Source organism: Tupaia chinensis, unplaced genomic scaffold (genome assembly GCF_000334495.1).
Source record: "Tupaia chinensis unplaced genomic scaffold, TupChi_1.0 Scaffold000620_1, whole genome shotgun sequence".
Classification (NCBI taxonomy): domain Eukaryota; kingdom Metazoa; phylum Chordata; class Mammalia; order Scandentia; family Tupaiidae; genus Tupaia; species Tupaia belangeri.
The window spans coordinates 1174606-1194889 of NW_006160140.1; the positions used below are offsets into that span (position 1 = coordinate 1174606).

General features: G+C 33.4%; 1 protein-coding gene across 1 annotated transcript in view; it reads right to left on the minus strand.

Annotated features, from left to right (window-relative positions):
* DACH1 (dachshund family transcription factor 1) overlaps window positions 1-20284 on the minus strand; it is a 486510-nt gene that overhangs the window by 312461 nt on the left and 153765 nt on the right.

Sequence of the window (20284 nt, forward strand, 5' to 3'; positions counted from 1 at the left end):
GTGTCTTCTGCAATGTTTAAGGGTATATCCTCCGATCTAAAAGGCAATTTTCTATATTTTTGCCCTTATTTTCATCCCATTTTCTACCTTAATGTCAATAGTCTTCTTTTTGTTCTGGCTAATGTCTCTGGCTAAAGGGATTATATGTTAATTTTAATAGTTGTCCATACTTATTAAAATGGCTCATTTTAATAGCTGTCAATTGGTGGATACAGAGTATATAAATTAGTACTTCTAAAAAGAAGAGAGTATGCAACAGACTGTAGAAGTAAAAAGACAACTCTGTTCAGTGAGAGAATTGATAATCTCTAAATAATCATTTCCTTTGGTGATTTTTCCTGAAAAAGCAACAGCAACTCTAGTTCTTAGAAACGTTTGGATATCTCGAATAATTTTAAATTAGCATAGTAATATAATTATGTCTCATTCACCAATGATTAAAACAAACTTCTGGGAATACACAAACAAAACATCGTCTCTTGAGTTCCAAATCTCTCTCTCTCTAGATGTCTAGAGGTATAATGGACATCTGAATATTTCACAAGTTCTTCAGATTCAGTGTCTAATGTAACATCTCCTCCCTTACACCTGCTTATCATTACCTATTGTATGACGTAACTCTGATGATATGTCAAATTCTCAAAGCCAGACCAGGGAGTCATCCCAATTCCTCCCCATCCATTAGTGCACTTTCCACTTGTCAATTAAAGGGTCACCAACTTAATTCTACCTATTTTACATCTCTCCACTCACTCTCTCCTTCATTCTCATTCTTTCTGCCCTATCTCAGTTTATTTTCCATCTATTCCCATAGTATGGTTCAATACTGACCTAAGCAACCTATTCATGTGTAGAAATCCCACTAGAGCACCTTCAGTGCCTTCTGCACATTTTGTAAAAGTTCACTCACGTTCTTATCACAGAACAGAAGACCAGTCAAGATCTAACAGTTCTTTTCAGGTTTAACTTATGATTTTCCCACCCTCACTCTGTAGTTAGCACCTAATTACTTTATATATCCACGCTTTACAGATGCTAATCCTTTTGCTTGGAAAGCCTTTCCTTTGATTGTCCATGGGAGAAACCCCACACCAATTTTCAACAATTTCCCTAATCTCCCCAGGTACACATTGCTCACCAACTTCCCTTTATTTCCATAGTACTATAGACTATATTGTAATCATTACCCAGTTAATATAATAATGTATCTATCCTTTTTTTATCTGGGCATACAAAGCATTTAAATATAGTAGCTATATTCTGTACATTTCCCTCTCCCCAGAATTCAATAGTCTAGTAAAAGCAAATTATAACTATGTTTGCTGATGAATCACCTGAAGAAGGAACAAATTACTAATTTTCAAAAAATATATATCATGCATGTAATTAAATGACCATATTAAAATACAGAAAGACCTTTCCAAAAAATTAGCATCCCTCTTTAAGAGACATAATGTAAAATGTTTAGAATTCATATAGCTTATTTTTATTTTTACTTAGTAATCAATTGTATTATGTACATACCTATAACGTTTTATATGCCTATAAAATATAAAATATCTAAAACAAAATAATATAGTATTGTATAGTCTGCAAAAAAATTAGTTAAAAATGTTCTTAAGTGTCAATCAAATAATGCAAAATATTAAGTCATCATTGCCCTTTAAAATCCTTTCAACAAGAATTCCCTAATTGTACTTTCACTTTATCTCACTGTAACAGTAAGTAAATAAATTAACAAAATAGCTTTTATCACACAGAATAACCTTTTAACTGAGGGATTATCTCTGGTTTATTTTTCATTTCTTTCACTGCAGATAGCAGTTCATGCCTCATTGATTAGTTTGCTAAGGTGGTGACCAGAAATGAAAACACAGTCTCTCGTATATTGCAAGGACCCGTGTGTGTGATTGCATACACACACACACCGTATACAGGCACACACACATGAAGCACCACACACACACACACACACACACACATTCACATTGTGCCTCAATGACTAGCATTCATTTCTAAGAAACAAAGAGTCAAGAATTATACAATAAATAGTTCATTTATATAAGCCCACTACTCCATCTTTTTAGATCTAATTCTCATTTACACTTTTAAATGTTTACCATTAAATTGAATTTAAGATTTCTATCATAATTTAGAATAAGTTATCCTTTTCAAAACCCTCAGAAGATGAGAACCACATTGTCAAAGGAGAAAAAAGGATCTATTGATAATTTTCTTCAGATTCCTATCATTTAGGAATTTGATGGTAGCCTATATGTGTATATATCCCATTGAACATACCTACATTTGAGACTTGGCCATATTAATATTAAGTATTAAGTCAAATATTTAGATCTAACATCCCTTTCCTTTGCCACCAAAACTAAGCTGGAATTCTTGGTCCAAGAAGTGTTTATAACTAAAGGATGCCACAGAAAATCAAATACAATGACAAGTGTTTATTGAAGTAATCAGAACCAGGGAGCTCATGTCACTCTGACCTGGTCTGTTACCACCCAGGGGCTCTGTTGAATCCTGTGTCCTGATGTTTGAAAAGATTATTTCATCACCTAGTGTACCCCTAGAATGGAACAACCACAAGTTTGAAGAGTTCAAAGTGCACAGCAAATGAAGAAAGAAAGACATGGTTTGATCCCACTTGGAAAATTAAAGCTTCAAGGGCAGATTAGGATAGAACAGGAACCTTAAAACATTGGCTAAAGAGTAATCAAAGCACAGACAGATTAAATTTATTTCTTCCACTTCTGAGTTCAAAGATAAATGGAAGAGTATTTTGGCCAAACATAAAGAAGGGCTTTTTGACAGATGCAAAAAAAAAAAAAAAATTATCTTTTGAGATCTTTGTCCTTTCAGTGGTTAAGCAGAAGCTTAACAATTTACTCAACTTATCAGGGGTAATGGAAAATGGACATGGGCTTTTGGTACAGGTTTTAGCTCACTCACTGCTGAAGCTTCTTTCTAATTTAATAATCGATTATTCCCTTTACTGTAACCTGCATCACCAAGTTCAGTTCGTTACATACTCAAATATATTGTCTCTTTCATTTACTATTTCATTAACTAAGTGCTTATTTCCTTAGAGTCTTAGGTTATTCTGATAACTAGCCTGTCTATCAACATTCTTGAGTACCTACCTTCCTACCCATTGCTTTTAGAATAAAAATCACCAGTCAAGAAGGCTTGAGGAATAACCAAAGCAAGCTTTAAGAAAATTCTAATTTGTCAGTCCTCATTTCTCCACTTCCAGTGGAGCGTTTTTTTTTTTTTTCTTATTGGCATTCTTACTCCTCCCACTGACACTTAAACCCATTACCCCAACCATCTATACTTTTTAAGTATTTTTCTTTCAACAATCAACTAAACCCTGCAAGAATTTAATTGATAATTAAGGTTAAAAGCTTAAATTATGACTATTTGCATTTAAAAGAGGCTCCTTCATCTGTGAAATGCAACCTCTGGTGCAATTTCTTAAGTACAAAAATAAATGAAGCCTTTGTAGGGACACCTTTGAAAGGTTGCCTTTGACCAAATATTAGAATAGATTATTTCGTCATAGGATTTACTGCTCAAGGAATAGCATAGATCTCCTGGCTCACCACCACAGAATCTTCCAATCTCTTCTTTTGTTTTGTTTTTTTGGCCTCTTTATACACTTAGCACCCAAATTCTCACCAATGTGACTACATCTTACAATTTTATGCATAGAATAAGCACATAAAAATTATTCACTGTACTGAACTGAAATGTATAGGTTCTCTTCCAGAAGTCAAAGCTTTCTGAATACTTTGTGTTCTGTGCTCATCGCTTCCATGTTTTCTATAGTATTGTCATTACAGATGATTTTCCTTCTCAGTAAAAGAAGGGAGCATGATCTCTCCTTCCTTCAAAACAGGTTTCCCCAGGAAAACTTACTGAATTACACTGAATGTTTCGACCTTCCATCCTGTACCTGCTTTTGTCTTTTTTGCTTATGTTTTGCTCAACAACATTTATTGAGAGTTTATTATGTACAAGGGGAAAGATCTGGGTGGAGAGAGACAAAAAATGTAGATAGATCAACAGCTTCTCTAAGAAGGTGAGACTTGAATATTAAGAAGTTAGCAGCTATGGGAAAATTAGGAGGAATATTCCAGTAAATGGCATAGTGGGTGCAGAGGGCCTCTGTAGAAAGGGCCTTTGCTAATCAGAAAATCAAAGGGTAAGTGTGACCAGAAAAGTGTGACCGGATAAGTGAGGGGAAATAAAGCAACACACTGAGAGATTGATGGTATAAGAAGTTTGGATTTCTACTGATCTATTAATAATATTTATCTGCATAAATATTAAGTCTTAAGTCTTTTCCTATGCACAACATGATATTTTCTGTCTCAGGCAAGAGACACACCTTGCTGCCCTATTTTCAGCCATAATGTCTAGTGAAAGACTCAGCCCATAATCATGTTTAACAAATGTGTTTGACTAACTAAATTAAAATGTAATATAAATGGAAACCATTCATTTAAAATTCCAAAGCACTTCACAGTGTTTAAGTTCTCAAATTCTATAAAGAATACTATCTGTATTTTAATGAAATATGAATCCTTTGCCTGCTAACTAGACTTTGATGTAAAGATAACAATGTGACTAGAACTGCATTAAGTAAACAACTGTCTACATTTAGTCTTCCTTCATCAAGGCTTTGCCATTCATGTAAGAGACCAAAATCAATACAAAGATAATAAAATAATACATAATAGGAAACAGTTATATTTTTTGAACTTTACTTGGTACTATACTAAAATATCTTTATCACAAGGTTCATTTTCTTGCAATAGTGACTTTATCAGTTATCCCTTACACCTGTGAGAATGGTTTTATATCTAGATGAATGCAACTTCATCACATACTGAGAAGAAAATGTAAATTTCATCATAAAAAGCATTTCTCTCTCCCTTTATGATCCATAGCTATTTCTTGTTATAAATATTGTAGAACAAACAACAATAATAATACGGGCTTAAAAAATAGGGAAAAGTAATTACAGATGCTTTTTAAAAGGAATCCAACAAGAATCCAATACTAATCCTCTATATGAAGAAAGTACAAAACTCCTTCAAAATATAACTTCCTGGTAGCATAAATGTTCAGATATTATATCTAATGTCCTCATAATACATTTGCTTAATACCAGAGTAAATTTTTTATTGTTTTTCCCAACTAGCATGACAACCACCTAACCTACATGATATTAAGCAGACATTTAGTTCCACTGATGTGAACAGCCAAGAGATTAATGCTGACAGAGCTAAATTACACAAGAGTCAAGAAATGTGATCCAACAATACAATTATAATTATCACTAGGGGAGGTAAGAGATGAACATATTTCCATCTACTAAGGGCTCTGAATTAAAGGGCCAAACACTTAAATGCCACTTTCACTCATTTGGTAACTAGGGGTATTCCAAATTGTATAATTATCTGACTTTGCATACATTAAAAGCTGCTTGGTTATAGAGTCTTCTGATAGTAACGTAACAATTAAAGGCCAATCTATTATATTTTTATTTCCAAGCACTATTTCAAAAGAATGAGAATAATCATCCACAGTCATAGAAAGAAAAATAACTAGATATTTTCATCTGATTTTGTTTCACTATATTTTGTAATACAATGAGTTAGATTGTTTTTACTTTCTGTGACATCATAAAATAATTTTGCAATTTCAATAGCATTTTTTCTTCCGTATAAGTTTGTTGAAAAAAACAAAATGGACATATGTTATCTATTTTTAAAATAAGGTTTTAGATAAAAGCTCTTAAAAGCATGTTAAAGCATTTTACGTCTTGAGTGGTATATTATGAACACTTTGAATTATGACTATAGCTGAATATGTTACTCATTCTTCTGAATAGTATATCTATTATAGTGATATTTATTATAAGGATAGAATTTTAAATTATCCATATAGGCAACTATAAGACTACACTATTAAATTATTTTACACAACTATATTATTACATAGAATAATTTATATTATGTATTAGAAAGGTATATTCCTTAGCCATATACAACCAGCATCTGACATTTTCTGTAAATAAATGTCTGTATTATAATTCATAGTAACTAAAACTGAGGAGACCATCTCCAGTTTAGCTTCTCTTAGTGTCATGCTCAGAAGTTTTAAGAAGTTCAATAAGTTTTGTTTTGTTTTCTGATCATACTCTTTCCACTTTGAAGCTCATTCAATCTGCCAAAGAATGCAAATGCCTATGAGATTCTATGCCCTCAGATAGAAGATAAAGATTTGTTTGTTTTCTTTTTTTAAAAAAACATTTTTTCCATAGGATGTGTTCAACTGGCCAGAGAGAAACAGAGAGAAAAAGTGAAAAATTACTTCCCAGAGGAATGACCACACCACAATCCCTTCTCCAATCCCTTCTCCAGTCTCCTCTAGGAATTTTGGGCATGCACGCATATGTGCCTGGTGTGATTTTTAAGTTGCCAGGTCTGAGACTCGAACTGCAGTTGGTCATGTGAGAGTCCAGCACCTTGACCATTACTTGCTGGTCCCTGTTTTCTTTCTGTGAAGAAATGATAAAAACCATTGCCTTTTAATGACTATAAAACAGGATATAATAAGAGCCTTTTATGTGAAACTTCTATGGTGTTCTGATTGCAGTCATTCATGACTAAATCCTACTGAACACCAATGAAATCCCTTACTTAATAGTTGTCCTGATAGAATTTGATAATTAGAAGGGGGTACTAAAAGATAATAATACTTGAAAAATATTACTATAGTGAACATGGCTTATATCAATTTAGAAATGTTTGTGAGTTTGAAATAATCACAAACCAGGTATATATTATATTCACATTTATTTTAATTCTCCCTTGAAATAATAGTTCTAAATATGTTGATGAAAAACTGAAATGCTACTCATACAATATCATTCAGTTTCACAAAATGAGAAAAGAGCTCTGATTTTTTTTTTTTTCCAATTTGCTATCAGATGCCTGGGCTCTCTAGAAACAGACATAGAGAAAGAGCAAGGGAGAATGAGAAAATACCCCCATGCAGGTGGATGATCACACAACCAACCATACACAAATATCCTCTCTTGATCTGGACTACACACATATGACTGTTGTGTTTTACAAGCTGCTGGGCCTGGGACCCAAAGCACACAGGCAGCCATGTGGGATCCAGGCATCTGAACCACCAAGCCACTAGCTAGCCCGAGCTTTGGATTTTTAATCAGGAGTTAAAAGTGTCTCCTTTTGCTTATTAACATACTCTTAAAATCTGTGAGCTCATTGTTTACAACCATACTACATGAATTAAATATGTTATTCTTAGCTTTCTCACAAAGTAACTAAGATAGATTTGGTGGTAGGGCTTAAGAACCTCAATGCTTGGGTTCAATGGTCAAGGCTGATGTCTGTTATTTGGAGACTTAGTCATGAGTGACCTAGTATTAAATGCTCATGTAAATAAGAACAGAATGTGCTAGAAGTTCTTGGACTGGTTTTCATCTTTTTTTCTTCATATTGTGATAGCAAAACCAAAATACAGCTATATATTTATCTACCCTAAATAAATGGTTATTTGAACAATAATATTGAAAACCTCTTTTGATGCTGAGTTGCATTTGACACAATAACTAAAATAGAATCAGTTTTTAGAAAGCTGTTTTGTTTAAAATTAATTTTCTAACCTACCTCAGTTTTCTTCTGTTTTTTAACCATTTCAAGAGAGATTATTATTTTGTATATTTGTTTTCAGCTTTCTTTCAGTTTATTTTGAAGGGTGGAAATAAATCTTAGGCAAATCTGAGTTCATAATGTATTGAAAACAATTTGCAGATATTCACTCAGATCTAACATAAGTAGAAAAATAAATTTGTTTCTAATGGAAACTAGTTTGAATATGTTAATTCTCAAAGTAAAATCAACAAATATAGACAGACTTTTCTAATCAATAAATTTTAAGGAGCTTCTGGTATTCATCTATTCAGCTCAAGTGAAAAAGGCTGAGATCATCAACATTTAAATAAAACTTGCTGTATAACCTGTTGTTCAAAATAACTTAGAAAGACCCTTGAGATAATGCACAGATACCATATACTTCCTTTTCTGAATTTTTTTTAATTTTTACATACAGCAAAATATATGAACTATTAAAACTCAAAGTTGATTGAATAAAATATTACTTATGTCTAAAATTACATCTGAAATTTATCTTAGTTGCAATAACAAATGAATGGTCTATACTTGTCCCTGGTTTTAAACAGAGAAAAATTATACAGGAACTTGCAACTAAGTTTCTTTATGATTTATGGCCATTTTTATTGTTATAAGAACATTCCAATTAGCTCCAATAAAGAATATATTAGAGGAATAAAAACCTTCAAATATTTGACCATCTTAAATGCTCAGCTTAGAAATTTTTCTTCATGTGTGTATCTTTATGTTATAATGAAAATCAGTCACACCTAACTATAAATTTTGGATTTGCAAAGGAATCAGTTTTTTTAATTTAATAATCCCATCTACAAGTGCTAAATACCTAAACAAGGAATATTACAACTGGTAAAGAATGTAGTCTAAATGTGAATTACAATGTATTTCTTAGTCAAATTGAACCTGTAAAAAAAGATTTAAAAACAAAAATGTTGAGAATAACTGCTTTAACAATATAATTAGCATAATAAAAAGTCTTGAAAATTTTACAGTAAAACAAGTCTTATCAAAAACAATGAGAACATTATGAAAAAAAGTATGTAATATATAAATACACACACGTGTGTGCCACAACTTTAACTGTTTCGAGTAATGTAACCTTAAAGAATATGAAGCAACAGGTTCAGCTGAGATACAAAAAAGGAGAGAAAAAGTAAATATAAACTGAGTAGAATACAAGATTCTACTTTTATAACTCCTGTTAGAACATGCATTTGATTCAATCGTTAACCCTCCGTTTTACTCCATTATATTATCTTATTTTTAATATTAAAGTGAAATACCTTCACTGAGTAACGCTTAGGGAAGGGAATGGTACAACAAGACGGTTGTTAAAACAGTCTATGAAGGAGAGACATTGTATGTCCTTACTTAATATATACCAAGTGTCCGCACTCTATGACTGAAACTGATTGACTAAAGGATATAGAAACCCAATAAATGGATGTAAATACCAGATATAGTGTGTGTGAAAGAGTAGAGTCTAAGGGAGGACATTTAGAAGAAAAATAGAGAGGTAAAGCATTAATGGAACAAAGAAATGTGGCATTATCTGTTGAAAATATTTTATAGTTTTATCAACTGGACTAGAGAGAAATGGTCACATGTTGAAATATTCACTTTCTAACCTAGGTAATGTGATTAAATGTATAAAAGAAAATGAAATAAAAAATGTAAATAAAAAATACTATGTAAAACAGAAAATTTAAACCCAGTAATTTTGACGTCTTCTAAAATATTTTAAAGTATTTGTTTTATCTAGAACTATATTGCCATTGTATGTAGCACATATAAATTTTTCTTTGGTCAGTAGATGTTCTTTACACAAATAGGCTAAGGGTATAATCTATGGGAGAACCAGCCAGTGGTGTGGTGGTTAAGGCTCTGGGCACTCCCACATGGCTGACCACAGTTTGAGTCCCAGACCTGGTGGTTGCTTTCTCACTCTTCTCTCTCACTGTCTCTCTCTTTCTCTGGTCAAATTAAAATAAATGAATGAATAAAAATTAAATAAAGAATTCTTTTAACAAATAGGGTTGATAATATCTATTAGTGAAGCTTTTTAATATATCTCAATATTTTTTACATTTTTTTATTATTATTTTTATTATTTAACTTGTTATAGGGCACAGGCACTCACCAGAGAGAAACAAAGAGAGAGAGGAAAAAAAGCAAGCCAGCAGGTGCAGAACATGGTCAGCCATGTGGGATTTCAACGTCTTAATCACCATGCCACCTGCTGGCCCCAATACTTCACAATATTTGAGATGGCAAACAGGATTGAAAATGAAACAAAAATGTGGACATTCTGCTTGGATTCTGCTCTAAAATAAATAATACAATATCAAAATTATTTATGGAAAGTTTAAAAAAGAATGCTTATATATTGACCCTTTGGAATGTTGCATGGTTTATAAAGGTACTGAATTACATGACTTTCTTCTACTCACAATTGCTCTACAAAGTGTTACATTTGCCATTTTATTTCACAGTATAATAGTTTGTCTTTTAGAATAACAAATATATTTGGAGAAACCGTTGAAAGTTTTATGGATCCTTGGGACCAGTAGTTAGCGTAATGGCTATGTCACTGGACTCCCATGAAGTCGACTGAGGTTCAAGTCCCAGACCTGGTGGCTTAAAACTCACGCTGGGTGTGTGTGCGTGCATGCCCAAGATCCTGTGTGTGCGGGCATGCCCAAGATCCCGAGAGGAGAATGGAGGAGAAGGGATTGCGGCATGGCCATCCCCTCGTGGGGTTATTTCTCGCTTTCTGTCTCTCTATCTGTCTCTGTCTGGTGAGCGCATGCACCCTATAGCGAAAACCTCTCTAAAAAAAAAAGAAAAAGAAAGTCTTATGGATCCTTTAAAAATAAATGTACACACAGGCGTATACTCAAAATTGTGCATACTATTTCAAAGTTTTTACAAAGACTTCTACCATGGAGCCTCAAGTGTTGACCAAGACTGGTTGGCTTATTTAGTTAGTTAGTTAGGTTTTTGCCATAGGGTGCACGCACTAGACAGAGAGAGAGGGAGACAGTGAGAGAGAAATTGAGAAATTTCTCCCCTCCCCAGGAGGATGACCAGGCCATAATCCCTTCTCCTCCATTCTTTCAGGATTGCAGCACACAGTCACATTTTCCAGGCATGATTTTCAAGCCTCTGGGTCTAGGACTTGACCTTTGATCAGCCATGTGGGAGCCTACCACTTTAACCACCACACAACCTGCTGGTTCCCAGATTGGCAAGATTTAAAGCTCTATTCTTCTTAACATATTACACACCTACAAAGAGTTTAGGTGAATAAACTACATTTTGAAATGGTAAGCATGTTTCAAATGGAAAAAATGTAAAAATGTAATTTTTTCCTACTTATATTCATACAAGCATGCATAGCATTACTAAGAGAAAAATCAGAATAAATTTTATGTCTGAGATGTAAAACTAAGTTGGAATAACTGTTGAGTACTAAGTAGTGAGCCAGTATGATTTAACAAAAAAATATTTTAAATGGAAGAAATAAATGCTTGGGTTTCTAAACGTAAGTCTTATGTGAATTTTAACCTAAACTTAACACAGTTTAAGGAAAAACAGTAGATGTCTAACAAAAAGTGAATGATATTTGTCATCTATCATACAGTCAATGAAAAACTTTTATATAAGTTCAAGATACTAAGTGAATTAAGGAGGTACCATTCCACAGGAGGAGCATACATCATTTCGGTCTAATTTTAGCATGCAATTTTTGTTATTAAATATTATGTATGAAATAGTCTTATTTATCATCTTATCTCATTAGATATTGTCTAGAGAGGCAATTTTGAGAAAAAAAGAAATGGTTAGGAAGATTTTATTCAAATTAGATTTAAGACTTTAAATGTTTATCTAATACAATTTTTTTATTAAACAACTTCATTTCTAGTGTATATTTTGGTAAAGTTTTAATAACTTTCTTATAATTAAAACTTGCATATGATACCTTAGATCAACAGTAATTAGCACAATCAAATTTAGTGAAAAGGGTAGAAAGTAAAAACATCTTTACGTATTTTGTTAAGAATTTATCAACTGATCTGCTGTTTTCTATGTAAAATGAAACAATATTATTAAATATATAGGCTAAGTTCTTTGCTTAATTTTCTGCTTTTGTTAAATGCACTGCTTGAGAAACAAGTCTTCAAAAAACAAGGCCTAAAAAAATCTACTACTCAGGGTGCCTTTGAGGATATTTAATTAAAATCTAATCCTGCATTCATTAAGGCTCACATAAATTAAGCTGTCATTCATAAGATTTATGGATTCTCATTTGCATATTGCATACAATTCATCAATTACTCAAGTATGAAAGGAGCACATTTCCCTTGGAGCTGCCTGCTGCCCTGCCAACATTTGAAATGAGGGAAAAAAAAAAAGAGCAAGACTGTCAGGCATTCACACAAACTTTCTTCCAAATGTCTGCTTCTTGATTAATCTAATTTTCTAGATATTCCCTACAAGATACACCAACAGCCCTGGTGCACATTTCTATTATTTCTCCTGTCTTCATCACCAAAATCTTCTAGTCTTTGAATACTTCTTCATGTCTGAGCGGTAATTATTTATTTGCTAATGATATGACATTGATGATTTCCTCATATTAAAATGTGTTTGATACCTACAAAGCGGCAGGCTATATGTTGGTTGATTTTAACGTTAATTTTTTGTTAGCAATCTACCTATTATTTCTGTAACAAAAAAATTGAGAATGAGGAAAAGGAAAGGTAAGAGAGTATTGCTCTGGAAGGCACAATAGTTAGCCTGAAACTAGTTTTCAGGGAATCTTAGCATGTTAGAAGAACCTAAAACAAAGCTACGCAGTGTCATTAATTCTATTTTTAATATAAAAATTGAGTTCACTCAGTCAGCTGAAGGTATATGCTATTGCACTTTTTACAGTTCTAAGCAAAGTAGTAATCCAAATTAGTTTGTTTTCACTGTACATAAAGCATACTGTGTTAATTCACTTGTCTTCTCTGGGGAGTAGATCTTAATTTCAGTGGCACAAGTTGGAAGTAACATTCCCTTCCAGACCACTCTGGAAACCTTCCAATAGGCATGTGATCAGGTGCAGAATTTAATGCAAAACACTCCTCATGTCCAAGACTTCTACAATTAAAATATATGAATGTATCAGCCCTCTCAGAAATCACTGCTCTTGATAACATGCTGTTTCTTCGATGTCAATTAAATGGGAAAACAGGAAGAAGTGTTTTTTATAAAGCATTAATTTTCTATGGAGTGCATATACTTCAGTACAAAAAGAAAGGATTTGGTTCGATGTAAATATTTAGAAATTTTATTTGATAATGTAAGAGATTTTATTTTATTGTATAATATTTGGCTAAAGTAGGATCGATCATATCTATTTGGAAGCACATATTTAGAACCTAAACTTAGAATTTCCCAAATTAAGACCTAAAATTTCAGACGAATTGTTAAATATGAAAAGAGACACTTTAAGTTGATATAAGTTACCAAAGAGTATAAGGAAAGGAGTAAATGATTCTAAGGACTATACCAGCATAATCTTAAGTATTTTCACTTTACAAACGCTAGGCTTCAAGAGAAAAAATATATATATTCAGCCACAAAACATAATTGCCACTAACCCCTTACAAATACATTTAACGTGGAAAAAATAAATGACTTTTTACATTTAATCAGAGAGATGAAATCATTAGCTGCTCAATTTATAAAATGACTTTCAAAACTGAGAGCAAACAGCAGATAAGCTCATGCTTTTTATTCATTCAACTTAGACGGTTCCTGGTAATTTTCAGAGATCCATGCATGAGACACTACTGAGGTTATTGTCTGTCTTTTAACTCTTGCATTCTCTACATCTCAGTTTTCTCAGCATGAGCTGTCTACTTTATTCTTTCCAAATAATGTATAATAATAATAAAAAGAGAATTGTCCTGGTCTATAATAATAAAGCGCATTTTATTTATTCAATACGAACCACCTGTTTGGGTTTTGTTTTGTTGCTGAGTTTTTTTTTTTAATTATGTAAATTAAATACGATAATCAGTTACCTTCCTCAATTTTCTAGAAAGTAAAAGAAAAGCATATGGAAAGTTGTCTTATTATTTTTTTAATTTTGTTTCCCATAAAGGAATTCAACTTAGGTTGACGAAGGAATCCCAAATACAAGAGAGAAAACACAAAAAAAGTGTAAGCTTGATGGACAAGAGCAGGGTCCTGGGTCACCAGGTCACCCAGGGAACTTCATTTACACTAAAGTTTTTGCATTAAAGATTTCTACACAATAAGCAAAATTGTTTTATGTCCCAAAGTACAAATTAGTTTAGAATATATTATTCTTCAAATGAATGTGTTTTATTTTCCATGGACTTGTTTTGATTAATCAGATCCAAACTGGCATTTCTGAACCAAATCCCACACTGCAGGCCACACATATAAGAGAAAATTCTGATAGATTAATATGTCAAAAGGAACAAAAAACAGTCTAGATTGTATCAATTTCATCTCAAGCATACAATTTTAAGAGATGATGATTTCAAAATCCACACACAATAAGGAGCAAGTGAATGGCATTGCTCCCCTTTAGGAAGAGTGAAGTGTATTAAGGAAAGTGTCAGCGTGGCAATGACCTCCAGGAGAACATGAGTTGATAATGGCCCATCACTAGTGATGGGGACTGATACCCACATAATAAAAATATCGCAAAATCACTCTCCTGCCAGAACACTACAATTTATACCACATTGCTTAATATTATTACATATTAGTCAGGGCTCCCAAAAATCTACACAAAACAATAACAGAGCAAGATGGGAGGCTTGACCTGGGGATAGCAGAATGAAACTTGCTTAGCACCAGTTGACAATACAATAAGCATGTGCAAATTCAATTGTTAGTGTATTTGTGTTATGTGATGAGATTTTCAGTCTCTCCAGAAGAAGAACATTAAGTAATTAGCATTATTCGACATACAACAAAAATAATAGAGCTTCCCAAAATTGTTCACAGCAAGGTCATAAAGCAGATTAAGCCTGATGGGTACCTGAATTGCAGAAACATACACTACTAATTCCACCTTCAGTTAAAAACTTTCTCCTTTAATGGTATATTTAAATACAATAATACAGAATCAACTTGTATTGCTGTTTCTCTCAAAAATCATGTTACGTAATGATTCTGGGGTTTTCATAACACTCCTATAAAGAAACATATAAGATCAGGGACATTTCCTGATGGTGCAACCAAAGCTGATCAACTTTACTAATCTCATAACTGGAAAAATAAAGCAACCATAGTTCCAAGGAAGAACAAAAGTCATTACCTGGAGCTATCAGCTTATTATGTTCGGTACAAACTTGTTCTCCAAGAGGAATGAAGTACCCAAACTATTTGTACATTTCTCTTTTCCCAGGTTAAAAGCTAAATACATAGAAGGAGTAAGAAATTGTGTAAAACATGTTTTTAATCACATGAAGGACAAGTCCCCTAATATATTTCCAATGAGAGTAGGAGTCATGCATGCACAATCGAAAAAATCCAATCTAGAATTGTTTACTCTTGTTAAGCAATGCTATCTAATTTAAGTTTATATATCATGTGTGTGTGTAAGTAAGTACATATGAAGGGGCTTCAAAAATTCATTAAAAAGTAAAATTCAGGGACCAGTCGTTAGCAAAATGGCTATGTCGCTGGACTCCCATATAGTTGACCACGGTTCAAGTCCCTGACCTGGTGGCTTAAACTCACGCCGGGCGTGTGTGCGTGTGTGCCCAAGATCACGAGAGGAGAATGGAGGAGAAGGGATTGTGGCATGGCCATCCCCCCTTGGGGGTGATTTCTCGCTTTCTGTCTCTCTGTCTCTCTCTGTCTGGCAAGCGCACATGCCCTATAATAAAAACCTCTCCAAAAAAAAAAGTAAAATTCAAACAAAAATTGACTTTGGTGCCAAAAATTTTTGAAATCTATGCATAGTTTATTCTTAATAAAAATTTTCCACAAACTTTGGATGTCCTGTGTGTGTGTGTGTGTGTGTGTGTGTGCACTCACTTCATTATATGGCCTTTATGGACACAGAAACACCTAAAACATTAAAAACTCTGTTGGTTCCTGAGAGATGAGCATATGCAGCAAAGAATAAGTTTTTATTTTATATCCAGCAATTAAGATTTTTATTATTGTCTGATAATTATTTTTATTAATTATAACTGTTGTGAGAAGTAACAAGGATTATACACATCTTTACTTTTTCTGGAATGTGACAACTTTCTTCAATCAATATGAAATACTAGATTTTTCTAATTTTAGAATGCAATTGTGTCCTTTAGAGAATCATAAGCTATTCAAAATACATTAAAAATTTAAAATTGCTTACTTTAATTATGCAGATTGTAATAAACTGTTGTTCTTTATCTTTTTAAAATAAAATACTGTTGTGGTAATTAACTATTACCTATGTAACTGAAGTCTGTCTACTTTACAGAATGAGTGTGGTAAGGATTAACACTTGTAATAATCTAACATATCTAAAGTGCTCTATTTCCATTAATAAAAGTTCTGCATGTACCTAATATTCTTCAGGAGGCTATAGTGTTGGACCTGAGTTAAATATTCAACAGAACAGGCCAACAAGGTGATGTGGTGGTTTAGGCAGCTGGATCCAATATGGACAAATGTGAGCTGAAGTCCTGGACATGGCAGCTGGAAAACCACGTGGGGTGCATGTACATGCATGCCCTAAATCCCAAGAGGAGAGTGAAGAAGGAAGTATTTTGGCATGACCATCCCCTCTGGGGTTGCTTTCTCGTTTTCTCTCTCTTTCGCTCTATTTCTCTATAGCAAGTACACTGGCCCTCTAGAAAATTAAAAACAAACAAACAAACCAAAAGATCAGAACAAGGTTCTAATCTTGAGTCTATCACTGGAGTGAAATGTGACTTTAGGTAAGCCACTTAACTGCTTCTCTTGGTTTCTTCTTAGTCTTAGAAAGGATAATATCCATTTTTCCTAATTTCCATGGTAGTAGAACCTAATACTCAAATAACATAGCAGACTGAGAGATCAGATTTCTCTCGGGGCTAAAACCTTGGGAAATTTGGCCATAGATACTCAACCCAGTTGAATGTCCTCTTTAAAAAAACTTCACCTTAATTTCCCCAAGATTCCTTCCCTCCAAAAGAGCAAAAGTCATGTCTCACTTCGTTTTGAAATTTTGACAAGCACCAAATTTCCAGTATTTTCATTAGTTTTAGTCCTTATACTTTCAGTGGTTCTTGAGATTAATTCAGTAATCATTTTTTTTCATCATGTTGTCTCTCCAAGCTGTTAACTTATAATTGAGCTTGAAAGAAGTCAACTAAACTTTCCACATGCAATATTACAAATGTGCAATTTTGAACTCTCGTATTGAAGGATCCAACATTCATCTTTATGAAATGTATGTTATCTGTATTTGATCTATCATTCTGACCTGTCAAGATTTGAGGGATCTTGATTTCATCACTATCTATAGCTCTAGGCCCAAGAACATAAAAGAACTTTTTTCCTATACCATGAATTTTCATGAAATCTATAAGCTCTACTTCAAAGGTTCTGTCCACTACTCTATTCCTCCCTTCATTATCTCTTCTACAGTCTTAGTTCAGTCTTTAGTATAATTACTGTCAAATAGTTCCTTGTTCCCTAGAGTAGAGGTCAGCAAATTAAAGTGTTCAGGCCAAATCTTGCCTACCTGCTTTGTAAATACAGTTTTACTGGAGCATTGCCACACTCATTTGTTTATGTATTGTCTATGGCTGTTTTTGTACTACAATGGCAAAGTTGAATAGTTGCAAATGAGACCATATGGCAAGCCAAGTCTATGTTTACTATCTTGCCCTTTCTAGAAACACTTCGCCAACCACCTTCCTACAGTATATTTCCAAACCCCTTAGCACAACACTAGAATCTCTTTAGGGTCTGATGTCAAATTCTGATTCCACTATCTTTTCCCAGTAATTTCTTCTTTTGTTCCTCATGAGCTCTATCATCTCTATATATGTATACATGTTTTTTTTCTGCTGTCTGGAATGTCTTTACCCAATTTCACTTCCAGAGTAAGTCTTAACCATATATCAAGAAATGGCACTTCTAAACAGTAAATGAAAGACAATATATCATACATGCTCATGTCTTAACCTAACTGCAAATTATATTATTTGATATATTATTCTTTGGACATACTTTGATAACTTTAACACTGCACTAGGATAGTTAAGAATTATCTAAAGTATTATTTTTTTCAACCAGAAAGTGATTTGGACAGCACTAAGTAGCAATAACTCCTTAAATATAAAAAGATAATAAACTAGTTAATCAGATTATCCCAATGTGTTGATTACTTCTTAGAAGTAATCTAGTCACTTTGCAGTTTAATATCACATATTGCATTTTATTGACAGCAATATTTTATAAAATGGATTATTAGTTACCTAAGGAATTCATGTATTCTCTTAAAGTGAGTATTTTATATGTAATTTTGCCCATAAAAATTTTCCTGAAAGTTAAACTAAAGCATATTTATTAAAACTTATTTTAAAAAATAACACAAACTTAAATATCTAGTTCTCCACACCTGAGAAAGAAAATGAATAGATGGGTTAATATTCTTCAGACAGAAGTAATTTAGACTGAAGAAAAGAGTCTAGTTATTTTTACTTCCCATGAAGTAATCCATTTCAAAATTTTGCCTGTTTTTTGTTATAATACAACCAATCTATTTTTTTATAGCACAACAGAATAGAAATTTTTTTTCAATAATGACAAAGATTTGAGCCAGAATGTGGCTGTCAGTGAAATTAAAGGTATCCTGCATTCCATTTTTGGCAGCTGCAAATGATTGCTAGCTATTTCACATCTCACTTTTTATTAAAAGGTCATACAAAATGCTTTAAAAATCTATCTTTGTGCTACTAGCCACCAGAAAGCACTGAGCTGCAGCAATAGAGGACGGAAAATGTCAGTAAGAGTGGTAGAAGCATACATAGATTTTCTAGACACCAAGCAACAGTGAAGAATTCTTTTCTTTTTTTAAGAATTATTCATTTAAATTTATTTACCATTATTATTATTATTCAATTTGCTATCGGGCATGCATGCTCAACAGAGAGAGGGAGGGAAAGCAAGAAAGCAAACTCCAAGTTTGGGATTCTAACTGTAGCCAGTCATGTGGGAGTCTAGCACTTTAACCACCTTCCTGCCTGCTGGCCATAACAACGGTAAAGAATTCTGACGAACTAGAGCATAAGAAAATATGTTGGGTTGTTAGGAAAGTTATGACACACATTTTTGCATAGAAAAACGCATCATGACTTTCCCGACAACCTAATAGCTGTGAGCTATTTCTAATGACCAAAGAATAATTATTAAAAGGTAAATCCTATAGGAAGAGGACAAATACTATCAAGGCTCTTTGAACTCTGTCTTAGAAGGATAAGTTTCCACAACATCCACTTACACATAAGATTCATTCAAAATCATGTTGAGTACCTATTGAGCATATGGCAGCATACCTCACTGACCTACAAAAGTAAAATGGCAAAAGCCTTATATAAAGAGAGTCGGTTTTACTGACAGAACCAGAAAGAAACATGGAAGAGAGAAAGAAAAATAACCAGATATCATAATGAGGAATATAGCCAGTAGTGTGATGATTAAGGCAGCTGGATCCCACATGGCTGACTATAGTTCAAGACCCAGACCAAGCAGTTTGGAGAACATGCTGAATGTGTGTGTGCCCAAAAATCCCAAGAGGAGACTGGAGGATATGGGATTATGGTGCAGCCATCCCCCTGAGCGGTGATTTCTCACTTTTGTTCTCTCTCTACCTCTTTCTCTCTCTTTCGTAAGCATATGTGCCCTATAGCAAACAAGAAGAAAATTTTCTTTAGATGAACAAAATCATAACTGCAGAAAGACAAGTGAAATAAGGCCTGGTACATTTAGAGAGTGAGATAACAGAAGTGAAAAAGTAAAAGTATTTTTCAAAGTGTACTTTTTCCTTTCTCTTTTTCTTTTTTACTTTTTGTTGTGATAAAGTCAGTTCTACATAAATGTTAATCACATGCCACCAGCAGTTGGCATAATAGCTATGTCGCTGGACTCCCATGTAGTTGATGGAGTTAGAGTCCCAGATCTGATAGGTTAAACTCACGCCGGCTGCGTGTGCGTGCATGCCCAAGATCCTGAGAGGAGAATGGTGGAGAAGGGATTGCGGCGTGATGATCCCCCCTGGAGGGTGATTTCTCACTTTCTAGCTCTCTGTCTCTTTCTGTCTTTCTGGTGAGCACACGCACCCTATAGCCAAAAACCTCTTTCTGTCTTTCTGGTGAGCACACGCACCAATTAGCCAAAAACCTCTCCAAAAAAAAAAAAAAAGTTAATTGCTTATTCATTTTTGTATTGTTAATCTAAATGTTTACATAATAATCATAACAGTATATTAAAGCAGTAACTGTGTTTTTTAATAGATCTGATGT